The sequence below is a fragment of the Durio zibethinus genome, chromosome 10 (assembly GCF_047325235.1).
Source record: "Durio zibethinus cultivar Kanyao isolate XHJ-2024 chromosome 10, ASM4732523v1, whole genome shotgun sequence".
Taxonomy (NCBI): domain Eukaryota; kingdom Viridiplantae; phylum Streptophyta; class Magnoliopsida; order Malvales; family Malvaceae; genus Durio; species Durio zibethinus.
The window spans coordinates 3453239-3459719 of NC_143171.1; the positions used below are offsets into that span (position 1 = coordinate 3453239).

General features: G+C 34.1%; 1 pseudogene across 1 annotated transcript; it reads right to left on the reverse strand.

Annotated features, from left to right (window-relative positions):
• Positions 1–3281: 3281 nt before the first annotated feature.
• LOC111292733 (dof zinc finger protein DOF5.7 pseudogene) lies at positions 3282–4814 on the reverse strand (annotated as a pseudogene). The gene has a single exon (XR_016345567.1). The product of XR_016345567.1 is annotated as a dof zinc finger protein DOF5.7 pseudogene (transcript).
• Positions 4815–6481: the final 1667 nt, after the last annotated feature.

Consider the following 6481-nt stretch of genomic DNA (forward strand, 5'->3'; position numbering starts at 1 on the left):
TTTGGTTTTCATTCATTTATTATTGCATAACTAAAGAAGTTTTGAATGACGATGCAAACGTTGATTTCCTTTCCCAAAAAACAGAATATGAAACATGTCGGCTAACTTTTTCCCTGATTATGGCAATCAACATACCTAATTTTCTTTTATTAGTTCAGGGTAGAAAGAGTTGATTTACAATCATAACATAGAACAGCAAAGCTACTTTTTTTTTCTAGGTGGACAGTCATTTCCAGCATGCAGGCAAGCAATTAAGCACAGTGATTAGATAAATGTTTAATTTTACCATGCAGGCAAGTAATTAAGCATAGTGATGCTCGATCATCTAATCAAAAAGATTACAAGTACTGCAGGAAATGGTTTGATTATTTACTTGGTGGAAGGTGTGGGATATGAAGGAGGGAAGGGATGTTGGTTTTTGAACCCCAACACAAAGAGCAGAAGAGGCCAAAAAGAGTGATGAGAGGCAAAAACAATTTTCTCGTTTGGGTGGGGCTGTCAGGCCCTTTGTTGAACACGTAATCACAGACTAAACAAAAAAAAAAAAAAAAACTCTCGTTTTCAGTCATGATGACAGTTTTGATTACTTAATTGCTACTTATATCTATATTATGTCTTAAAACAGATACAGTACTTCCAGTTTCCCCTTTGTTGTTCTCGAGCTGTTAATACCATCAGTTCACCATACCTTTAAAAACCAGTTCTACAACTACTATCAAGCATTACATCATTTGATTGGATAATGTACTTGTCATGTAGTAATAGAAAAGGTAAGAACCAAACCGATCACAGGATTGGATTTGTGTTAATTGGACCACAAAATTAAGGATTGATGTTTAATTAAACTGTTAATTGTTGAAAACTAAAGGGTAGGTGAGGGGGGGAGGCAACAAAAGTGGTTGGGTGAGGATGAGAATCAGCAGATAGTTTCCCACTGTTGCCATGACTCATGACTCATGAGCTTCTTGCATGTTTGTAAGTTGTAAAAATGACAGTTAGAGACACTAAGGACACACCAACACAACATCACCATTCACCAAATAGTCTCTAACAAAAGTTGTTTTGTTTTGTTTTTTTTTTTTTCTCCCAATGAGATCCTATCACGTTAATCACGCTCCTTCATGTTCTTCACCAGTTTTCTTATTCGGCCAACCATTTTCTTTCTGTCTCTATACGGCCACAAGTTAAATATATATATATATATTTATAGTGTTCAGGTAATTATCTGATTATTATTATTATGTTCATGAAAAAAACACAAGAGAATAAAACAAATGGGTAAATGATTGCTAAAAACTTTTGTGCATATGAGGAAATATTGGTAGGGAAAAGCAGAAACATGATGGTAAAAGATGGAAGAGTGGGGGGGGGGGGGGGGGACCTTTGGCAAAGGCAAAATAAGGAGTTTTTGGTGTCTTTAGAGGAAATCATGGCCTTGTTTAGGCATCATAGGCCTATAGAATGTTGCACATATAATGCTAAAAAGTGAAGAAAAGGCACATAAGAGAGTAATGGCCAAAGGGGGGTTTCAAGGATGGAAGGTCGGCAGATGTAAATGTAATTATACATATGATACAGCTTTCTGCGGTGATGTAGCCCAAAGAAAAGTGTAGAAAATGAGACAGAATGGTGGCTTTTTCTTCCAGGCTGTAAAATTTAAGCAGCAATGCAGCACATATTAGTTAGCCAACAAAAGTGAATTTGTTAGAGAGAGATGGACTGGATTCAATAATTGTTATTGTACTCTATATTTTATGTAGAAATTGAAAGAAAGCTGAACTATATCTCTAAGTTCTATCATTAAAGAAACCACTAAAGAAAGAAGGAAAACTAATTGGTTAAAAATGTTCTAGTGACTTGATTAATGCATGAGGAGAAATATGGATGATTTGGATATATAAAGTTGATTCATTTATTACTACAATGTGAAAATCATAATGAGAATGATTGGGATTATATGTGTAACAAGTTAGCCATTTACACGCTCCATGGAAATCAATTTTTTTTTATAAAAAAAGTCAAAATTAGACATTTAAAAAAAATGATGCTAAGGATGATTACATAAAATAATTAAATTCAAATTTAAATTCAATAAATTAATATTTTTACATGCAAAATTGAATAACAAAAATTCGAAAAAAAATAATAGCTTTGCCTAAAACTTAGGAAAAAAATGCTTAAGGTTAATAATATCTTTTGCAACTGTAAGATTGTGGGACCAAATTGTTTTATCATATATAAATAGTGAAAGCAATGAATGAAGATGGGGCAAAGGCAATGAAGGGAAAAAGCAAAGCGTTTCCTTTCTCTCACTTGCGCCAGTCACAAACAGAATCACAATGTAATTGCCGATCCGTAGCAATTAGCAGGGAGGGAGGGGGCTCACCCCCCAAGACCCTAAAAAGCTAAAGAAAACAGTTTTGCAACACACAAAGAACGAACCCTAAGCTTTAGATTCCACCCCTGCCCTCTCTCTCTCTCATTCAAATGTTGACAGTCTTTCATTCAATACACTTTTCAAACCATCACTTTTTCAGACACCACAAATCACACCACTGCAACTAATTATTACGAAGAGCGCTAGGCATTGAGAGAGAGAGAGAGTGAAGGAGGAAAACAGGCCAGGCTCTTAACACTGCAAGGCTAGGCGAGGAAGGGCTAGCTACGCCAGCTACTCCTGCGACCGTGGTGTTTCATATATATGTTGACAATGTTGTTCACCAGCCTGAAGAGCCTGAGACTCAGTTCCCTGATAGGGAGAGATTGAGACACTGAGACAGTGAGAGTTTTGGACACTGACTGAACATAAAACAAATCAAAGATATGCCATTAAGTCCCATTTATTATCAGTCCAAAATCCCATCACAGATCCCAAAGAGGTTGAGTAATATTGTAAGGTATAACGAAGTCTTCGACACAAACAGTTCCCCAAAAAAAACAAAAGAAATCTCTAGAGAGATTGAGTGTATTATCTAAGAACAAATCCTATGTTTTCACATCTCCCTGATCATATACATTTAGTCATCGTAGAGCCAGCTACAGCTTTCAATTTCATCTAAATTTTAGGCCCTTTCATTGGCAGTAGGAATCCCAGCTGCTTGCTCCTCCATATAATCTTTGTAGAAATATATATTTGCTAAAGGAAACATATATATATATATATATGTCTAGCCCCTTCATCAAAAAGTATATATCAAACACAAACAAGTCTTTTTTTTTTTTGGTGCCAAAACAAGAAGAATTGGCAGAAACAAAAAGAACACAAATTATAAAGTGCCTAATGTTCAACATCTTATTAAAATAAATAATAAAAGGAAAAAAAGAAAAAAAAAACTATATTTTTTACCTCCAAGGTCGACATGTTGATATCTGAAAAACATTTTAAACAGACTAATTTGGTTTTGAGAAAATATATTACTCCTTTCTCTATTTCCCTTTTTTCCATATCTTCCTTTTAGGGTCTACCTTTTTTTATCCTTCTCTTTTCAGGGCAACGTGCTGTACTGATGCAAATCATTCCATGCTTGAACCCCATTCCAGTTGCTTGTGGTATTATCATTGCCATTGCCGCTAGTGGTTGGAGTTGGAGTTACTGGTGCATAAGAATTCCCAAAGAACCATTCCGTGGCGGTTTCATTGCTTGTGCCTTTTCTTGGATTCCCAACAGCTGAAATTTCATGTTTTGAAACCTCCAGATTCTGGAACAAAATGGGTTGTGGCTTTTGTGCTAGGTTCTCAAGTGGAACTGAAGAAACAGTAGTGCTATTTTCCTTTTGATTCTCTCCTCCAAAAAGCATAGCCAATCTTTGCTGCTGCAACTTCCAGTGTAAATCCTGGTTTATGGAACTTAAAGACTCAATTGAAGAGGCAAGGCTACTATTAACATTCAGCGAACCCATCTCCTGAGTTGCACCACTAAGGCCACTGGTAACCGAGGATAATGGATAATTACTAAACCCCATCAAAGAACAAGAGCTACCAGATGGGTCAAGACTGAAAGAAGGGTTAGTACTTTCTCCAAATGAAGCAAACTGGTTATAAATACCAGCCGGTGATGGATTAAGCCTAGGAAATGACAACCCGCCAAGCTGAAAATCCATGGCTGGAGAAAGGCCATGAAAGAACTTCAATCCTCCCATCTCTGAAGATGAGGTGGAGTCTTTGGAGTCACCTGACAGCCTTGAAGACGATTTTATCTTCTTGTTCTTGCGGCAACCTCCACCGATTGGTACGTTACGCAAAGCCCCACCTTTTGTCCAGTACCTCCTACAAGTCTTGCAAAAATGCCTTGGTTGAGTGAGGCTGTAGTTGTTGTAGTAACAGAATTTAGTGTTGGAAGAGTCACATCTCGGGCACTTTAGGGCTTGCTCTTGTGGCCTTGTTGAAGCTGTTTTCCGGTTGCCACTGCTTTGGTTTTCTTCCTTAGTACTAGCTGGTTTTACAGGAGGATTATCAGAAGACATCATGGAAACACAACAGAGAAAAAAAAAACTTGAAAAATGGCAAGGAAAAAAAAAACGAAGTTGTGGGTTTGTTTCAAGGTTTTTCAGTTTCCTTTAGCAGAGGCAAAGATACTCAATTGATTGGTTTCATGCATGGGATAGATAGAGAAAAAGAGAGACATGGGGCTGATAATGGGGTCTTGTGATATTCATCAAAGAACGCTTTGGAGGAATTTAGAAATTATATATAATATATATATAAAGTTGGGTTTCTTTTTTTAGGTAGATCTGGTGTGGAAATTGGATTAAATTGAGTTACATGAAAGCCACAGTGATTGAAAGGGGGGAAAATGAGGAAAAATTAGATCTCACTGGAATAAGGAATAGGAAGAAATTAAGAGAGAGAAAAAGAGAGGCATATGAGACAAAAAAGGTATAGATGATCTGAAACTGATCTGGCAGAATACAGAGATACACAACACAACTAGATTGAAACAAAATTTAGATATAGATTGTTCTTGAATCTTGATGCATGATTAACTGATGATATGGGAAACAAAAATGGAGATTTTCATTTCAATTCATACTTCATAGTAGTAATTAAGACAAAGTTATGCATTAAAACAAAAGGCATTAAAAGTAGGTTTGGTGTAGTATTAATTAAGAAGTACTGTACTTTAGTATTTGAAAAAGAAAATTGAAGCAATATCTGATTTTGTCAGAAGAAGTTCACTATAATCCAGTCTTAGTTCATCTTGTCCAATTACCACACAGTTGGATATAATGGGCAATCGGCTGACCCTAAAATAGAATTTTGGAAAAACAATGAACTATTGTACTAGTTGCTGTCAGCTACAGTAAAATCCGTATCATGAATTTATAATGGTGACTCTAATATTAGTAAGTTTTGTTTTGTAATAATTAAATTCAAGATTTCAATTTTAAAACTTTCATTACGGTAAGGGGTGTTTGTAGCCTTAAATTGATTATTGTTTTGAAAGTATAAAAATTTTAAATGTGTTTTTTGGATTAATTAAATTTGTTTAAGATTTTTGTGCATTTTCAAACCAAAAATTTGCTTTAAAAATTATTTGTTTAAAAGGCAAGTTGAATTTTTTTTTTTAAAAAAAATTTTAGTTCAAAATAATTCTTTATTGAATAGGTAAACATTTGATTAATGATTGACACATTAATTTTATTTAAATAGTTGAATTTCTCTCTTAGCTCTTAATTCTTTATTTATTTGAAATTTTAAAAATTAGTTTTGATGGTGTCGAAAGTTGAAAGCCAAAATCTTAAAATCATAAAAGAAAAAAAGAGTGGTTAAGAGTAAAAGCTAGGGGCGTTTCTTGTCTTTAGACTTCGATATTCAAGTCAAAGATCGAGACAAAAGAGATCAAAATGAGAGAAAAGTAAGAAAGTAAAGGAAAAAGATGGATTAGATAAATAATTCTCTATTTATAAGCGAAATATGAAGAGTCTTTGAGATAAAATAATGATATAACCCATCTGACGTGACATTGTATATGTTAAGTCAACTCAAAAATTGAAAATAATTTTGATTATCTGCTAACAATCTCTAATGAAAAAAAAAATCAATTTACCTTCTAAACCAAAAAATATTTCTAATAGGTTCATTTACAGAAAAATGCTTCTTATAATCCAAAAAATTTAACATCATCCTATATATATAATATGAAAATTTCACAATGAGCAAACAAAAATGCTTATGTAACATAGACTGGTAATAAATTACTAAGTCAGGTGAAACAAATGTATTGGAAGGTCAAGGTATCATACTAGCTACTTTTTTAATATTCAATCACACACTTTTTGGGCAAAAAAATAATAATAAATTTCTCATGCATGCAATTACTACTAAAATTCAGATGAATTTATGTGCATTTAATAGGATATAGAAATTAAATAAAAGTGAAAGGTGAAAAACAGAAACTCATAAAAAAATATATATGCAAACAAATATATATGGGACAGAGACAGAGTCATGGTCCATGAATATGTACGGGGAGTAGTTGACA